The 19,836-nt window shown below is 39.6% G+C and overlaps 3 long non-coding RNA genes across 3 annotated transcripts; all 3 read right to left on the reverse strand.

Moving 5' to 3' along the window:
* Positions 1 to 6,343: 6,343 nt before the first annotated feature.
* On the reverse strand, positions 6,344 to 7,873 carry LOC122134122. Its single transcript, XR_006155287.1, has 3 exons — positions 7,763 to 7,873; positions 6,617 to 6,643; positions 6,344 to 6,505 (listed from the first exon to the last, which is right to left on the reverse strand). It is a non-coding gene; the product is annotated as an uncharacterized LOC122134122 (long non-coding RNA).
* Positions 7,874 to 7,879: 6 nt separating this feature from the next.
* Positions 7,880 to 11,507, reverse strand: LOC122138051. Its single transcript, XR_006155288.1, has 3 exons — positions 11,488 to 11,507; positions 7,991 to 8,224; positions 7,880 to 7,905 (listed from the first exon to the last, which is right to left on the reverse strand). It is a non-coding gene; the product is annotated as an uncharacterized LOC122138051 (long non-coding RNA).
* Positions 11,508 to 12,383: 876 nt separating this feature from the next.
* Positions 12,384 to 14,982, reverse strand: LOC122138052. The gene is made up of 3 exons (XR_006155289.1): positions 14,891 to 14,982; positions 14,377 to 14,399; positions 12,384 to 12,594 (listed from the first exon to the last, which is right to left on the reverse strand). It is a non-coding gene; the product is annotated as an uncharacterized LOC122138052 (long non-coding RNA).
* Between the last annotated feature and the right edge of the window lie 4,854 nt (positions 14,983 to 19,836).

Raw genomic sequence — 19,836 nt, forward strand, 5'->3', positions numbered from 1 at the left:
ATGGGGCGGGGCAACACATGTAGCCCCACCCCAGATGTAGCCCCGCCTCGATCTGCTTCTCTTGACACCTGCCATCTTTAGGTTCAATAAACCAAATATTGAAACAAAATACAGCATTATCATCAGACTTAGCTCATGTCTTTATATTATGATACATTTTCTATTTCTCAAACTACTGTGTTTAATATTTTGAACAGTAGACGGTGCTTTCATCCAAACCTATCAAGTATTTTCTGTAATTCAGACTCATTGCTTGCCTGGCCTTGACAACTGCAACTTCATTTTTTCCCCTCTAAAAAACACAATGTTTCAGAAGTGCTTGACCATTATCCTTGAACACAAACAAATTATTTTGCATTCACGACATGAAATTACAATGTGAATGGAAATGAAAATGCAAATGACATTTTCACTGTTAAAAGGGAATCTTTGTATGTACACCCACACACACGTATATACATACTAGGGCTGCACGATTAATCGCATGCATTTGTCATGCGTGTCTCATCAGTAAAGCCGGTTCCGTGATTAGCGGTAAATGTCTGTCACCTGTTTTCAAACGGAGCGGCAGTTAATACACAGAGCCGTAGTTCACTGACAAGCTACGCAATATTCTGTTCATAATTGAGATTATCGCATTCGATTATGAACACGATATTGCGTAGCTTGTCAGTGAACTACGGCTCTGTGTATTAACTGCCACTCCCGTTTGAAAACAGGTGACAGACATTTACCGCTAATCACGGAACCGGCTTTACTGATGAGACACGCATGACAAATGCATGCGATTAATCGTGCAGCCCTAATACTGACAAATATATACATATAATTCTTTGTGATGTGATTTTAGTAATAGTTCATCCTTACGGCTGGGGTGACAGACGGGGGTTAAAACGGTTCCTTTGATAACACTGTTGCTCCAGGATCAACAAAACATATGGTCTGTGAACTTTCAGCTGAACTGACAAAATGAATGTGATATTTTTATCATGATGTTGCAAAATCTCACCTGACCTTGATGCAAGTTCTACCCAGAATCCATCATTCGATTCCTGCGGCTGCCACAGAATAACTCTGTGAGGAGTGTCAAGGCCTGGCTGACTCATCATTTGTCTTGAAGTCTTTAATAACACTCAATATTGACATTTCAAACGCTTTCATCTTATGAACAACTGTTGTTTTTTTTTTTTCTTTTTTATCAGAGTTTTATCAAACCTGACAGATGTTTTTTTTTTCTCCCCAATTCAGACATTAAAACTCAAGTCCGCATTTCAGAAAGTGACTAATGCAAGCGGTTTAGAAATAAAAGTCATTATTTTTTTCTGAGAACGCTCAGCACTCTTCTCCAGTCTCTGGATAAAGCAAACACTTCCCTGTGGATTTACATGTGTAAGTCACTCGTCTGTCCTGCTCTCAGGCCATGATTTACATGAACAAAAATACAAACACTGTGAAAGACGAGATGAGAGTTGTTCATAAGAGTGTGCACAGACAGCTCTCCCTTTTATACCTACAAATGATGTTTTATTAACAAGGTTCGGGAGGAGCACGTCAGATACTTAGCCTAATTAGCACAGGTGGAGCACACTTAAGATAATCAACACTAGGGTATAAAATACCGCAGCAGTGTTCTACACAGAGTAGGTGGTAAAAAGTAGTGTTTGCTTGTTACTCGTTACTTTTTAAAAAAAAAGTAATCCGTTACTTTACTTAGTTACCCCCTTTGGAAAGTAATTTTTTATGTTACTCGTTACTTTTACGTTGCTTTTATGTTGCTTGACTTTGGGCAGAACCCAATATCTGTTCCTAAATGTGTAGGCCTACATAAAGTTATACTATGGAGGACATAACAGGTATTTCTTTTTGTGCTCTTTATTATATATATATATAATATATATATATAATATATATATATATATATATATATATATATATATAGTATCAATAAGCTCCTTAGGAACAACATGGTAACCTCAAAATTGGCCATATGTCTCAAAAATAAAACATGCATGCCTCATCTAAATTCCAACAGAAAAAATAATTAACTTAAAAATGGCTTGATGTCGATGGCTTGTGTTAATAAAATAAAATGGCACAATACAGTTTAGAGGCAAAGACATTTTAGCCAAAATAGAATCAAGCACACTTAAAGCATGACTAGCCTCAGAATTAAAAAGGCTATGTTAACTGAATATGCTGGCCCCTACTTTACAGTATGATGGGCAGATAGAAAAGAGGATATTAGGCATAGGCTTGAGTTGTCTATAGCATGGGTGGCAGACAACCTATTCCACATCAGCACAAAATGGGTGATTATACCTCATCAGGAGCAGTCTTTCAAAACGTTTATCTGAAAGTCTGTTTTCTTACAACACGTAGGCCTGTAGCTAACTTTCAGATAGGCTATTAAGAATTGGCTTACCTGTACAATTACACCCGGTAGGGTCTGCTGTCATCCTTGAAAAGTCCATTTTGGAGTGCGAGCGGTCCTTGACATCAGGGTCTCCAGGGTTGGTAGAAGACTACCATAGTAGCAGTTCTCTTCGCCTTGCAAGATATCCAGTGCTACTGTCATCGGTTTCAAAACACTGCAGTATTCCTTTAGGAATAGATTTTCGCACTCTGTCGGGCCTCTGATGTCCAGTCTAGTACAAAGCGTATTCAAATCTTGGGCCGGGATGTCACTGATACGGGACAAGGCATCGTGGAAGGAATTCCACCTTGTGGATGTAGGCATGATAATTTTTTTCCCACAGATTTTCTTCGACAATCTCAGAGGCCACGGTAGAACGGCTTGCCTTTGTCCAAATAGCAGCACACTTCGCCGTTGCACTCCTGTACACAGATTTTTGAGTCGTTTTGTTGGATGACAGCCATTTGTCGATGTCATTGCGACGAGATCAAATTGAGCGTATGCGAAGCACACCTAAAATGCGGGGGAAGAGAAAACTGTCCTTCTGTGGTTCCAAGCAACTCTTCCACATCTGTGAAAACTACACCTTGCTCATCTTGCTCTTCATCCTCCTCCTCGTCAGGCTCAGGGGGTGCATACATCTTAAAAGCTTTAACAAAATTCGACCCGTTGTCTGTAACGGTGGCGGTGATCCTATGTGAAAGGCCAAACGCTGAGTGAATCTGTTCCATTTCAAAGCCTATGACATCATATGTATGCCTGCCCTTTATTCTTTTGCATGCGATGGCAGCTTTCTCACGATTCAAGTTGCGTGGATTGATCCAGTGCACAGTGATTCCCAGAAAGCTTCGGTTATGGCTAATCCATATAGCCGCAGTGGTTGAAACATACTGCAAACTCTCCGAACGTTTTCTTTAATTCAATCTCCATTTTTAGATAACATTCGTCCAGTTAGCCCGTGAAAGTTTTACGATCTGACCATGGGCGCCTGTCTCCTGTTGTAGGTATTTTGCTTAGTTTCTTTCTGAAAGTGGGAGATTCGACAGTATTGATGGGCAACATTTCATCGACGATGAACGAAGCGACAAGTTTGTCCAACTCTTGTTTAGTTACCTCCTGGTGGTGAAAATGAAGTTTTAGCTGCTTATTTGGCGTTGGACTCGACATATCATCATTTCCTCGCCGGGGATCTTTAGCGACAAGCTTCATGTTAGCATGTTTTCCTTTCAAATGCTTGGTGAGGTTGGCAGTAAGTGCTTCTCACTTGCCATGATTGCTTTGCAGACTGCTACCAGCCTCTGTCACGTAGCGTGTGGAGCTTGTATCTATTGCGCAAGTGCGCAGGTGGCAGTGTCGCTGTCAAATCTAACCATGGGAAAAGTAACGTTGCGCCGAATTGAAAAATGAACTACGTTTCGTTACCAAATTTTCAGTAGTAGCGCGTTACACTACTTTTTTACCAGAAAAAGTAGTTACGTTACTTAGTAACGCGTTACACACAACACTGCCGCTGACTTACCTCTATCCATTGACGGTTTATCAGCATTCCGTTTGCACCTTTTGCCATCATATGGCAGACTCAGATTCTCCCATTTAGAAGACGAGGTCTATAATGGGGATTTTTCAGTTCTCTGGCCAATCTGCCGGGCCCAGGACCACTCTGCTAGACCAGCCACATGCTCCCCATGATGCCGAGGGTTAACCTTGCATCTACCGGCGTCACTTCCATTTTTTCCCCGGTGTCCTTTTACAATTCCTACAATCGGGAAGTGGGACCGCATTTAATCCTGAGGCAAACGGCGATTATTTCCGACGCTCCGTCCTCGCGAAGGTAAACAAAGCGGATCTGTACGATCTAAGCCATTAGTCTCTCAGCAATCTGCCAAAACCTCACTCCTAAATCCACAACAACACAGGCGGCCAATATATCGGGCCAAACTCGCAAGGCCCTGAACTCGCCTCGCTCGACACCTCCATTACCCCGCGGCACGCAGCAAAGCCTCACTGGCTTCCCGCTTCGACTCAACCGTTTACCGTGGCTCTTCCGGCCGCAGCGTCATCATGCAGCTGGGCCTCAAGCTCTGGCGCTAGCAGCACAGGCCGCGTTGCAAATACATTTTTAGGTAAGTTGCTAAAAAGTGTCGTTAGTTGCCAAAAGTTGTTAAACGACGTTGTGACACAAGGATCTTGATATTATTTTAGCCACGTCGCAAACGGCGTAGAATACAAAGAAAATTCTAAGATTTTTTCGTAATTTCACGAGTATTTTTTCCTGTATTTTAAATTATACTTCACTCAGATAAACAAATGAAAAAGATTGATTTGCTAGAAAATGATTTCAACTATGTACCTAAATGACTATTTCATTTTCCTCTTTCCTGTTTTCTCTTTTTTTTTTTTCAGCGAGCATTTGGTCTCACAGCGGACGCCACGAGAACTTTCCCGGTGGAGCACTTATGTTTTCTCTTTCGTCCAGCAAGCATTTGGTCTCACAGTGGACGCAGCGAGAACTTTCCCGGTAGAGCACTTACATTTTTTTTTTCGTCCAGTGGGCATTTTGTCTCTCAGCGGATGAAGTGTGAGAAAATCTCCTGGTCAAGCTCTCATTTTCCTCTTTCTTGTTTTCTCTTTCGTCCAGTGAGCATTTGGTCTCACAGCAGACGCAGCGAGAACTTTCCCGGTAGAGCACTTACGTTTTCTTTTGTCCAGTGAGCATTTGGTCTCACAGCAGACGCAGTGTGAGGAAAAGCTCCCGGCCAAGCTCTCATTTTCCTCTTTCCAGTTTTCTCTTTTTTTTCCAGCAAGCATTGGTCTCATAGCGGAGAAAGGCGCAAACTCGCCTGATCGGTCGCTCCAAATTACAACTATTCCCCGTTGCAGGCCAGCAGGGCCCGTCAGTCCAGGTACAATGAGCCACCATCACGGGCCCCCTGGCCAAACATTCAGACCCTTTCTCGAGATGCCAGCCCACCAAACTCGGCACTCATTTTGGGGGGGGGGGGGGGTCTTTAGTTCGGCAGCTGTCCTCTGCTCTTCAGCTTTTTGGGGGGAGTACTCTGGGTTCGGGCCGAACTCCGAGCTCGGAGCCCTCCCTCCAGACAGCACGCCAAATATGCATTATAAAACTTCAGTTAATTATATGTAAGTGTGAACTCAAGAATTATTGTTAATCATCAAAGATGAGGAGTCATGCATTATAGCATTTTAAAGTATATTACAATAGAATACAGATTTTAATTTGCAATACTATTTCCCAATGTGACTTTTTTTCTGTCTTATCAAATAAAACACAACCTGTTTTTCCATGTGTAATAGTTTTATTGTGTAATAGTTTTATTGCCCGTTTCACAGTTATAATCTTCACCCTCAAAAATAGTTTGCTTTTTAATCCACACAAAAGTACAAGAGAATATCACACCAAAGAAGAAAACAAAGACACAAACAAAAGGGAATCATCTCGATCTCACTGGATACTAATATCCTCACATCTCATAGTTTCAAACTCATAAAATCAGGCCTTGCTTTCACACAGAGATGTCGGTTTGATTGTGAGGACAAATGACCAAAGGGGCTTGAGTTGGATCCGTCTTTGTTGGGATGAGGATTGAAGTACGGATGGATGGCTCCGTTAAAGCTGCAGTGAGTGAACGAGTAAATATGTGACAGAGCCTCCCATATCATAGAAGGAGACCAGAGCCTCCTCACAGGCCCACAAACACTCCCAGCTTCCACGGTTTGGTCTCCAGATGGAGCTGGGACTGGAGGGTCTTCTAAAGCTCTGTACATTTTTTGAGCACAGAGCACGATGGCCCCAGTATCCCTTGCTGGGTTTGTAGGACACTTTGCCCTTCCGTTTCGCTCCGTCCCTCATCATCACCCCAAGCTCCCAGCCCACCTTATTCCCCACCTCCACCACCCAGAAAAGCTCTTCCCGAAGTGATGTGAGGTTTTCCCAAGACTCCTCCGACCAGGTCGAACTGTTGCGGGCCCGCCCGGGATGTCGTGACTTGCTCTGGTGTCACGCACCTCTTTACCGTCTTCAGGACACCTCTAAGTGCGGACGCGCTGTTACAGCGTCCAGAGTCACGTTTACTGCACAAAGACCAGATTCTTAGTTACTGAATGCCTGAGATTCTGCAAAGATTGAGAGATTTGTAAACATGCAAAGAGAAGAACTAGCTCAAAAACTGTTCCTACACATACCTGAGAAGCTGTGAATCCTTCTAATTTCTGTAAAAAAATAAAAAATAAAAAATAAAAAAAAGAAAGAAAAGATATAGTGAACAAATTTACAAATCAAATTTACAAGTGTGAGGACTGTCTGGACCATAATACATACACCTTGATACTGTTCAATTCTTCAATGTTACTGTAAAGTAGCCTACATTAAATTATACAACAGATACCATCCATATCCACATCTCCTCTTCAAAACAACAACGATCTCAGGTGCCATTCATGCCTGTGCACATAATTAAGTGCACTTAATTGTTTTGAATGTGCACTTTAAACCACAAAAGTATATTTTAAAACTGTACTTGCAGATAAATATAATATTAATAGAATAAAAGGCTACTTAAGTGACTAAAAAGAGACACTTCATGACCGTTTCTTAACACTCAAGTACACTTTTAAAAAGTGACCATTGTAATAATGTCACATTAAAACTTTTACTTTAAAATACATTTTGATGTTTCAAAAGAAATTGCATTAAAGTATATTTTACTGTATCATAAATGCTTCAGTACATTCAGCAGTACTTATTTCAAAGACAGTGTGTAATTATGAAATTACATATGAAGATGTACTTCAGTCCTACTTAAGTGGGTCAAAAACATTATAAGTTCAACAAAATTACATTAAATATAAATTTAAACTGCAATGCATTTTAATTTAATTGCATTTAACATGCAGTAAAGTGTCTGAAAACATTAAGTATGTTCTTTTAAAATATATTATTTCCATAATAAGTACTCTGCTGAAGTGTAGCCTACTTCTTTTCCATAAGGGCAAACAAACAGCACTGTAAAAAAAAAAAAAATTCAGACCTCTCCAACTCAGATTTTTATATTGACTAATCACATCTAAATTTTTCAATTGGCCAAACTGAATTTGTGTGAATTAGTGATCACATCTAAAAGTTTCAGTTGGCCAAACTGAATTAGTGTGAATTTAATTTTATAACTGTAATTAGGCCAATGGAAAATTTAGATGTAACCAGTCACTAGAAATTGAAGAGTTGGAGAGGTTTTTATTTTTTTACAGTTAGTGTAGTACGAGTTTCAAATAAGCCTATCCAAATGCTATTTATGAGCAATTGCATCCCAACTCTCAAATATAATCTCTCACCAACAGCGCAGAGTTTCTTCAGATGTGTCTCAATTTCATCCATTAACTCTGCCTTTGTGTTTCTCATTGTGCCAAAGTTTAACTCAGTGTCAATGGAAAGTGTCCAGTCATCTGAGAAACTCAGCTGGCACGGACGGATAGGACTAAGAAAGGCCAAAACACATGTAAAACATTTAGTAAATATACTATAAGTTTTACTTCTTAAATTGTTAGTCAAGTTTGACTAACCTGGATGAAGAGGATGTCATCTTCCTCATTCTTGGTGCGATTCAAAGACTCGATGGCCTCCTTGTACTTGAGAATGTCTTTTTGTATTTGTTGCGTCTTTTCGTCCATCTCTTTCTCCAAACACCTCCTCCCATCCTCCAGAGGAGCGAGCAGCACCTGCCCTGTTTTCCTCAGTGCCTCCATCAGTGCAGCAAACACCTCCTTTATCTCCTGCTGCTCCTTCTCTAGCAGAGCCTGTGAGCAGTGGACACATGTTGATAAAATGCATATTCTTGGTCTGGAAAACTCTAATCGGATGGGCTTGCTTTACATCATTTCTTTGAGTCTGGGTTAGTGTTGTTATTAAACCTAAATCTGAAGCAAAAATTATCTTTGAAAATTAGATCACGCCAAATTATTTAATGTATAATTAATTTATATGTATATCAGTTTGTGTGCAATGAATGAATATAATATACAAGTTTCACTTTTTGAATAGAATTAATGAAATAAATCAACTTTTTGATGATATTCTAATTATATGACCAGCACCTGTATAAATATATATTAATTGAGAGGCGAAGGGAAGGAAAAGATGTGGTAGAAAAAAAGTGTACAAGCTATAGGGATAACCGCACCCTGGAGAGGATTGTGAAACAAAAACCCATTCAAAAATGTGGGGGAGATTCACAAAGAGTGGACTGCAGCTGGAGTCAGTGCTTTAAGAACCACAACGCACAGACGTATGCAAGACAGGGTTTCAGCTGTCGCATTCCTTGTGTCAAGCCACTCTTGAACAACAGACAGCGTCAGAAGCGTCTCGCCTGGACTGCTGCTGAGTGGTCCAAAATTATGTTCTCTGATGAAAGTAAATTTTGCATTTCCTTTGGAAATCAGGGTCCCAGAGTCTGGAGGAAGAGAGGAGAGGCACACAACCCACATTGCTTGAGGTCCAGTGTAAAGTTTCCACAGTCAGTAATGGTTTGGGGTGCCATGTCATCTGCTGGTGTTGGTCCACTGTGTTTTCTGAGGTCCAAGGTCAACGCAGCCGTATACCAGGAAGTTTTAGAGCACTTCATGCTTCCTGCTGCTGACCAACTTTATGGAGATGCAGATTTCATTTTCCCACAGTACTTGGCACCTGCACACAGTGCCAAAGCTACCAGTACCTGGTTTAAGGACCATGGTATCCCTGTTCTTAATTGGCCAGCAGAGTTGCCTGACCTTAACCCCATAGAAAATCTATGGGGTGTTGTGAAGAGGAAGATGTGATATGCCAGACCCAAGAATGCAGAAGAGCTGAAGGCCACTATCAGAGCAACCTGGGCTCTCATAACACCTGAGCAGTGCCACAGGCTGATCGACTTCATGCCACGCCGCATTGCTGCAGTTGTTCAGGCAAAAGGAGCCCCAACTAAGTACTGAGTGCTGTACATGCTCATACTTTTAATGTTCATACTTTTAGTTTGGCCAAGATTTCTAAAAATCCTTTCTTTGTATTGGTCTTAAGTAATATTCAAATTTTCTGAGATACTAAATTAGGGATTTTTCTTAGTTGTCAGTTATAATCATCAAAAATTAATAGAAATAAACATTTTGAAATATATCAGTCTCTGTGTGTAATGAATAAATATAATATACAAGTTTCACTTTTTGAATGGAATTAATGAAATAAACTTTTTGATGATATTCTAATTATATGACCAGCACCTGTGTATACAGGTCCTTCTCAAAAAATTAGCATATTGTGAAAAAGTTCATTATTTTCCATAATGTAATGATAAAAATTAAACTTTCATATATTTTAGATTCATTGCACACCAACTGAAATATTTCAGGTCTTTTATTGTTTTAATACTGATGATTTTGGCATACAGCTCATGAAAACCCAAAATTCCTATCTCAAAAAATTAGCATATCATGAAAAGGTTCTCTAAACGAGCTATTAAACCTAATCATCTGAATCAACTAATTAACTCTAAACACCTGCAATAGATTCCTGAGGCTTTTAAAAACTCCCAGCCTGGTTCATTACTCAAAAACCGCAATCATGGGTAAGACTGCCGACCTGACTGCTGTCCAGAAGGCCATCATTGACACCCTCAAGCGAGAGGGTAAGACACAGAAAGAAATTTCTGAACGAATAGGCTGTTCCCAGAGTGCTGTATCAAGGCACCTCAGTGGGAAGTCTGTGGGAAGGAAAAAGTGTGGCAAAAAACGCTGCACAACGAAGAAGAGGTGACCGGACCCTGAGGAAGATTGTGGAGAAGGACCGATTCCAGACCTTGGGGGACCTGCGCAAGCAGTGGACTGAGTCTGGAGTAGAAACATCCAGAGCCACCGTTGCACAGGGGGTGTGCAGAAAAACCGGCTACAGAAAGGCAGCTCTGGACTGTTGCTCAGTGGTCCAAAGTACTTTTTTCGGATGAAAGCAAATTTTGCATGTCATTCGGAAATCAAGGTGCCAGAGTCTGGAGGAAGACTGGGGAGAAGGAAATGCCAAAATGCCTGAAGTCCAGTATCAAGTACCCACAGTCAGTGATGGTCTGGGGTGCCATGTCAGCTGCTGGTGTTGGTCCACTGTGTTTTATCAAGGGCAGGGTCAATGCAGCTAGCTATCAGGAGATTTTGGAGCACTTCATGCTTCCATCTGCTGAAAAACTTTATGGAGATGAAGATTTCGTTTTCAGCACGACCTGGCACCTGCTCACAGTGCCAAAACCACTGGTAAATGACCATGGTATTACTGTGCTCAATTGGCCTGCCAACTCTCCTGACCTGAACCCCATAGAGAATCTGTGGGATATTGTGAAGAGAAAGTTGAGAGACGCAAGACCCAACACTCTGGATGAGCTTAAGGCCGCTATCGAAGCATCCTGGGCCTCCATAACACCTCAGCAGTGCCACAGGCTGATTGCCTCCATGCCACGCCGCATTGAAGCAGTCATTTCTGCAAAAGGATTCCCGACCAAGTATTGAGTGCATAACTGAACATAATTATTTGAAGGTTGACTTTTTTGTATTAAAAACACTTTTCTTTTATTGGTCGGATGAAATATGCTAATTTTTTTGAGATAGGAATTTTGAGTTTTCATGAGCTGTGTGCCAAAAATCAGTATTAAAAAACAATAAAAGACCTGAAATATTTCAGTTGGTGTGCAATGAATCTAAAATATATAAAAGTTTAATTTTTATCATTACATTATGGAAAATAATGAACTTTTTTCACAATATGCTAATTTTTGAGAAGGACCTGTGTATATATATATATATATATATATATATATATATATATATATACTACGATGATTACATAAATGTGTCATGCTGTGTTTGGCTCTTGTCTTTATCTAATGTTGTTTGCTGAATGTGGCAGGGTTTGCATTGTAAATCAGCTCATTGTCTTTTCCTTGTTTTTTGTGGAAAACTAGATTTTTTGTTATCGCTTCATATTCATGCATTTTCCAAACTGCTTGTCTGATTTTAATACATATTTGCATATTTTGTACTGTATGTACCTGGTATTTTGCAGCAGATTTCCTCAAGCTCCTTAAGTTTGTCTTCCCTCTGACTGATCATCCTTTCAATCACTTCAATAGTGTTTTGCTGTATGGCCTGTAAAAAACACACACAGACACACGCCAAGCTTTCTGAGTACTTTGAATTCAAACGAAATCGGTCAATTCATATAAAATCTGTGTCAGAAATTAACCAGGCTGAAACTGCATCAAAAATTAATAAATTAATTAATTAATAAAAACGAACCAAGTTACAGAAGGTTACAGAATTTATACCTTGAATCAGTTATTAAAGTATTATGGATATAGCATTATAGTTTTTTAAAGTACAATTAAATTTTCTCTTCTTTATGCTTTGGATAAAGGCATATGACTAATTTAAATGCACTGATGTTTTTTCACAATTAACTGAATTTTTATTTGTTTGTTTTTAGGAAAACATATCAAACACCAGCTCAGGTGAGAAGACTGATCTGTGTTGTTTCACAACAGCTGTATGTTCTCACCTGTCTCCTGTCTCTCTCGGTCTCCACAGGTATCACGTCTCCACCCGTCTTCACACACAAGGTACAGATGCAGCGCTCATCACGTCTGCAGTAGAGCTCCAGTGGTCTGCCGTGTGTATTGCATGCTCTCTGATCCAGCTTCTCTACAGGACTCACCAGCTTATGGCCCTTGAATCTTGCCATAGACTGGTGAGGCTTCAGGTGCTCATCGCAGAAGGAGAGCGAACAGATCAGGCAGGACTTCACGGCTTTAAACGTGAGATGTTCATCACAGACGTCACATGGAATCGTGTCTCTTTCTCCACAGAAGAGGTCTAGGTTGGGTAAGTGAGTCTGGTGAAACTCTTGCAGCAGGGCTTCGATGGCTTTTGTTGACGGAGGGTTTTTGGTGGTCACGGGCTCCTGGCAGAGAGGGCACTGCGGCTCAGACCTGCTGATGTGCTTGTCCAGACAGTCCTTGCAGAAGGTGTGTCCACAGGTGGTGGAGACTGGATCTGTCAGCAGGTTTTTGCACATGGGGCACTGAAAGTGGCGAGAGATGTCCACGGGGTGTAATCATTGTGGTTGTGTCGGCTAGTAAACTTGAGAGTGGACTGAAGAGCTGCAACAACATCAACAACAATAACTACAGCTGAAACAGCAATCATGGGCCAAGCACAAAAGAGGCAAAGTGAGGAGCTAATCAAGCATGACAGAGAGCATCAGAGCATGGTCATGATTTTATATATCAAGTTTCAGTGCAATAGGCCGAAGTGTTACCAAGATATTGCATAAAACACTGTGCAGCTCCACTATAGCAAATTTGACTATGGGTTACATTAAAACAGTTAAATATAAATATTTAAATATTTTGATATCTTTTTTTCTAGCATGATCTGATGATGATCTGTTGAATGTGGTGAAGATCGGACAAACACTCTTGAAGGAGTATTTTTTTTTTTTTTTTTTTTTTTTTTTTTGTTGTTTGTTTGTTTTTTTTTTTTTTTTTTTTTTTTTGTCAGACAGCAAAATGTATACCGCTGGATTTTGTAGGATCCAGTGAATTGAGGTTTATTGGACAAATAGATTTATTGGTTATAGGACAAAATTCACAAAACCATTCACAAAGCAATACATTCAACCACTAGGTGACACTAACTCAAAATTTCATAGGTATACTGTATTTGGGGTATGGTGCAAAAGACATTAAGTTTGTTACCAATTTAATGTGTCGCTAAGTGGCTGTTCGAGTGTTGCTAAGCATTCCCAAGGGTGATCTTCGTAGCTGTTATTGCATTGCTAGTGTGTTGAGGGTGGTTGCTAACAAGCCAGCAGTGTTGGGGTTTACAAGTAATGTGAGTTACGTTATCAGATTACTTTTTTTTTTTTTTTTTTTTTCAAATAACTACTAAAGTAACTCATATTTTTTAATTTACAAGAAATACCTGCGTTACTTTTTCAAATAAGTAACAGTTACTTTGCTTTCCCATTTATTGACTGACAGCTCTGCTGTTCCCATGCTGAGAGAAATCAGGAGTAAATTGTGTGCGCTGTGTGAACATGATGCTTCCTGTAGTTTTAGAGTAAATGTCCCCATGCATTTACTCATCTTACTTTCACAAAAACAGATTCAGCATTCTGCAAAATTATTAAAAACAGTGAAAAGCAAACTCAGAATATGACACAAACCTGCAATAATTAATATGTTTAACATAGCACAGATATCCTATATGTGTTTAATCCCATTTTATTAGCCAATGTCATTGCTGCTGACCTTTGATGATCCAATTCAACCATACTAACAAGCAAAACTGACTTTAAATAAACTAAGATTGGTATTTCTTTTTATTATTTTATTTAACCCATCTCATTTAGCCTGAGGGAATTAAAGGGCTTTTACATTTTCAATCAATCAATCAATCAATAAATAAATACTTAATGCATTACTTAGTTACTTTTTTATCCAAGGTAATGTGTTGTGGTATGTTTACTTTTGCATTACCTTTACTCATCTGGGCTGGGCTTGTTTGTTTGTTATATTAAAAACAAACAAACAAGCCCAGCCCAGATGAGTAAAAGTAATGCAAACATTACCTTGGATAAAAAGTAACTAAGTAATGCAATAAGTTCTTTTTTTAGGGATTAATGCAACATTGTAATGCATTACTTTTAAAAGTAACTTTCCCAAAAGCAGTGACCAGAATGAAAAGGATCCAGCCTCAGGTGTCTCTATGATGTTCTGGTCTCTAGATCTGGTTTTTTCAAGTGGTTTATGTGGTTATTGTCTGCAGCGTAGGGTACACAATATTGTGTGGGACTTTTTTAAAAATAATAATAATAAAAAAAAAAAAAAGGAATGCAGAGGTTTATTTTAGAGCTTCTTGTTCTGTACATGGTAACTTACCGCAGCACCCATGGCGTGAGAGGCTGAAAAAAAAGCAAGACGAATCATAAAGATGCATCTCAAAGACATTTGAAGCATATAAAAACAACCTTAACTCTTAAAATTCTGGTGCAATTAATGCAGCATTTTGACAATCAAATGAAACACATCATGTCAGAATAAGATTTCCTTTTCATGTTGAGAAATTGGAGTGTTGTTTTCTCTTCCCAGAAATAACCTGACAGATGAATAATGGGTGTTTCTTAATTTTCTGACTTTTAAATCAAATTGAAAATAATCAAATTTAAATGATTTTGTCGTAATCGTGTGTTTATTGCCCTCGTATTATCCAACAATCTTATCTTGCCGTTTGCAAGTGTGATGGACTAGAAAAGCACGATTGGACGAATCATTCCCAGGTAATACTGAAGTTTGATACTTTTTAGTACAATAGTAAAAACAATAGAATGAGCAATATAAAGAGTGACTTTTGTCTTTGCAAACACCACTAATGATCAGGAGAGATCAGACTCACCTTGACGGAGGTATCACTCCTGGATTCTGCTTTTCAGTCTTAAATTTCTTCTTCTCTCTCCTCCTATTTATGTACAGTAGAGTTTCGTTTCTTCAGAAAATCTCTCTCCATTGTCATTAACTCTCATTCCTGGAAAAAGAAACCCTTCCCAGAAGTTACAACCACTCCAGTTTTTATGTACATTTGCATCATTTTCTCAGGGTGTGTGCATCACAGCTTTTGACACACACACATTCAGTAAATCAAAAGCAGCACATAAACCAGCATCCAACAAACACATTCTCTCTCTTTACATTCTTTGCCTGTCCACTGTATTTTATTGTCAGTTGACTAAGCATTTGTCTCATAGACACTACTTATATATTTTTTTACTATTTTTATTTTTATTTTTTGTCATTATAACCTGACACTCCAAGTCCTCATTCACTTTTTTCATTTCATGTTTTCTTTATTTTTATAAAAGCACAATTTTTGTTGTTGTATTATGAGTATTATGTGTTCGATTGATGTATTGCTCTTATCTGTATGATCAAAACTGACAGAGTAATTTTAAGTTTCTTTAGAGGCGTTTGTCGACCCCAGAGGGTTAAATGGAAAAGAGCAGCCAGGATATTCTTCAGCATTGGGTTGGGAACAACACAAGCGTTACAGCTGTGGTGTCAAACTAGACATGTTGTTACCTGTTTACAATCCATGATGTTTTAAGGCAGCCTTCCAGAACATTGTGCCTTAACAATTTAAATGCATGAAGTGAAAGTGAAACCAAACAAGCAATTCACCATCAAAAGAAAGATTCTGGGAAAATAAAACGTCTCAAGGTTACGAATGTAACCATGGTTCCTCCAGGGAACGAGACGCTGCGTCGGAACACTATGGGGAGCGCATCTAGCGTGAGCGACTCTGCTCTGAATATCGTGTGTAATCTGTCCAATGGAAGAGCATGACATCATGGGCGGGGTGCCAGGGGTATGGCATCGAGACGCAGCGTTTCGTTCCCTCGAGGAACCATGGTTAAATTCGTAACCTTGAGACGTTCCTCTTCAGGAACTGAAGCTGCGTCGGAACGCTATGGGGAACGAGGTGCCCACGCTGCCAGACAACCAAATCCCTGCCTAGTGTGTATCCGAGGAGCACAGCTTAGGATAAGAGAAAGGAAGCGCCTGGAGTAACTGGCATGTCTAAGCCATAAAATCTTGTGAATGTAGACGGCGTGGACCACCCCGCAGCATTGCAGATGTCCAGCATGGATACACCTGCTAAGAAGGCCTTGGAGGCTGCCATACCCCGTGTGGAGTGAGCCTTGGCTCCCAGCAGCGGGGGAAGACCAGAGGACTCATAGGATACGTTGATAGCCTCGACTATCCAACGACTAAGAGTCTGCTTAGATGCAGGAAAGCCCCTTTTGGGGGGACCGTAGCATACTAGCAATTGATCTGTTTTTCTCCGCAGGGCAGCTCTGTGGACGTATGTGTCCAGCGCTCGAACTGGACACATACAATTTAGCTTCTCTTGGTCGGGCTCCCGAAAGGGAGGAGGACAGATGGCCTGCAGCAATATAGGTTGTGGCGTGACAGAGGAAACTTTTGGAACATAACCCGCTCGAGGGTATATGAACGCTTTGGCCATGCCGGGCGCAAAGTCGAGATAAGTGGGGGCCACTGAGAGGGCCTGAAGGTCTCCAACTCTCCTCAGAGAGGTAATAGCCAACAGGAAGGCAGTGTTAAGGGTCAGATGTCTGTCTGATATATCTTGTATTGGCTCGAATGGAGCTCTACAAAGTGCCTCTAACACCACAACCAAGTCCCAGGGGGGAATACGGGACCGTACTGGAGGCCTCAGCCTCAGCGCATCGCGGAGGAAACGTGTAACTAGGGGGTGTCTTCCCAAAGACTGACCACCAAGAGGGACATGGTAGGCCGCAATAGCCGCCACGTAAACCTTCAGTGTGGAGTGGGTCATAATTTTTTTCTTTTTTTTTCTTGAAATTGAGATTTATGCATCATCTGGAAGCTGGGTAAATAACAATCTTTCCATTGATTGGAATTCCAGCTCTTAATTGCAAATATAATGACTAAAGTAATGACTTTTGTTTCTCAAACATTCCCTCCCTTTGCCATTAGTCACACAAAGTCGCAATACTCCCACCCCAGAACTATTGTTAGGACTCTGAATAAATTACTGACAGCTGTCTGCACATTAAACATTGAAATATGAGTATTTTAATATCTAAAAATCACATGCTCCACCTTTCATCTTCTTCCCATAATATGAATTTAAACAGCATTTACCTGAGTTTCAATGTACCAGGCATCACATCTCCCAAAATTTGTGCTGCCAAACACAAACGCAGAGTAGACGGGAATCTTCCAGGTTGTGCTACAAAAGGCTGTTTTGTGTATATAAAAGGCTTATACATTCTCAGAGTAGACGGGAATCTTCCAGGTTGTGCTACAAAAGGCTGTTTTGTGTATATAAAAGGCTTATTTCTTTTTATTTTTAAGTTGTGGATTTTGGATAAATATTTAGATATTCTCAAAGACAACTTTTTGTAAAGGTTTAGCGTTTTTTTTTTTTTTTTTTTTTTTTTTTTTTTTACTGGTTTGAAATGTCAGTTTTTGCATTAATTTTACTACAGTCAAACCTGAACACAGAGAAAGACATTTTATTGCACATAACATCAAAGTTAAAAAAAAGGAACAATAATGAACAGGAATGCTTTATCAGAGATTAAACAATCTAATTTAAATCTCTTATTGTCTTCTGGCTCAATCTTGCCATATTGTTACAGCCACACCAGTTCATTTGTGTGTGTACAATAGTGTGTGTGTGTGTGTGTGTGTGTGTGTGTGTGTGTGTGTGTTTAAGTGTCTATATGCCTGTTTTGTACTCTTGATGTTTTAGAGAGTAACACCTTTCTTGGTGTGTGTGTTTTTACTGGACCAAACCAGACAATACTGAAAGCAAAATATAGTTAAATTATATGTTTATCGCACATTGCAGTGAAATGTACTTACAGTCTAAGTTCAGGACATGAACTAATGTAATGTAATGTAATAATGTACATAAAGTTTTCTATTATAGCACTTTCTGTATTGACAGCTTTGATTTGAAGAAGACAGTGCAGGAAATGAATATTAAAGTTTGAGATCTAGCACAAAGAAGCCACTTAGTTACAGATGTTAAAGCAAATCTCCACTATCTTGTACACTGAGCTGTGAGGAAAATATGAATTAAAGCACATTGATTACAAAAATGTTTCTTTTAAAGACTAATTAAAGGCTTTATAAAAATCTAATCCTGAAATCTGCTCTGTCAGTCTCTGTCTCCCTCTGTTGGTCTGAAATCAGGTAATCAAGCAAAGATTGATGACAAAATGCACCCCAGTTCCTGGTATAGTCCCATGCTTGTATCAGTTTCTGCACTATCAGTGTCACCAATGCTAGGAGAGTCAGTGTGGAAAAAGAGGATGGAGAAATGGGAAATGTTTTGCCTAATTTCCACATTTCTATGATTCTCTCTCTCTGGAGTTTCAATCACATATTGTAAGGAGAAATATGAGAGAAGGAACAAAGTTACACAAGAGGAACATAAGATTTGTGTCAATTAACTGCATCACAGCTAAGGGTTTATTCTAGCTTGCCGCGCCCGCTCACGTTTTCCTATTCAGTTTTAGAGAAATTTGGGCTGGAAAAATTGAAATGGGACTTTAACTTTAACTTTGTAAAATTCTTGGAGCTTTTTGTTAAGTTTCTTCTGTTGTTTAATTCCTGCACTTTGTCTTGCTCGTGCCGGTCCATAGTAGCCCTTCCCTATGTACTGACCCGCCCTTCAGGCAGCAGGTGGTCTTCCATAGTACTTTGAAACACCTAGACTTTATTATTATTCATTTTGACTTTTTTTTTGTCAGAAACTACACCGGAGTCACCACATAAGCCTCCTTATCACAAGATTTGAGGTCTTCTATTAACAGCTTTCCTCATGTCTCAGCCATGCGTTACGATTGAAAGTTGACTTCTTTCGACTTCTGCGGAGCTGCGTTGGTCAGTGTGGATGTGGCCAGCATTGACAGATGATTGTTGGTGTGGAGCACAGGATAGAGGTGACCTTTGTCATAGCCAGAGTTCTCATAATCACTATTCAGAGCCTGATTAGTGCCAATATTGTTTTCATGGCCTTTGGACCTCATACATTTCTCAGTGGTATAATGTACATCCAGCTAAAGGGAATGAGGAAAATTATGAATGAATGTGGCATGAATTGATGAAATTAATGTAATACTTTAAAATAATAATAATAATAATAATAATAATACTCAGACTGTTAAAACTGACATCATTTTGTGTTGTTTCAAACCATTTTTAATACATCAAACACGTAAATATAATTGTAATATTCGAAAAAAGAAAAATTACACACTTCACCTTTAATCTTACTCTCATAATATAAATGTGAACAATATTAACCTGAGGTTCAATGTACCAGACGTCACATCTCCCGATGCTTTTGCTGCGGTTATACACATACGCAGAGTAGACAGGAATCTTCCAGGTTGTGCTGTACAAAGTTGCATAAAGATAAATTGGCTGACCTTTGTCATCCCAAAGACACTGACAGATGGGCACGACTGAGACGCCCGCTGGTGGTTTGAAGACAGGAGGTGCGGTGTTCAAGAAGAACTCCTTGCATTTTCTAAAATTATTATCTACTACTTCACTCAAAGTGAAGAAACACACAGAAGAAAGTAACAGCAGAAAAACAAGATGTTTCATGGTGAATCTCTGAAAATGCACTGTTTGCCTGAGGACAGAAGAGAGTCTCCAGAAAGGAGGTGAACGCTGTCTTTATATAGTCGAAGGGAAGGGACAGGAATCACGTGAGTGTAGTTTACCTTGGTGATTACATATTGTGTAGATTTTGTCATAAGTTCACATTTATATTTTCCTGAA

This window comes from Cyprinus carpio, chromosome B7 (genome assembly GCF_018340385.1).
Source record: "Cyprinus carpio isolate SPL01 chromosome B7, ASM1834038v1, whole genome shotgun sequence".
In the NCBI taxonomy this organism is placed as follows: Eukaryota; Metazoa; Chordata; class Actinopteri; order Cypriniformes; family Cyprinidae; genus Cyprinus; species Cyprinus carpio.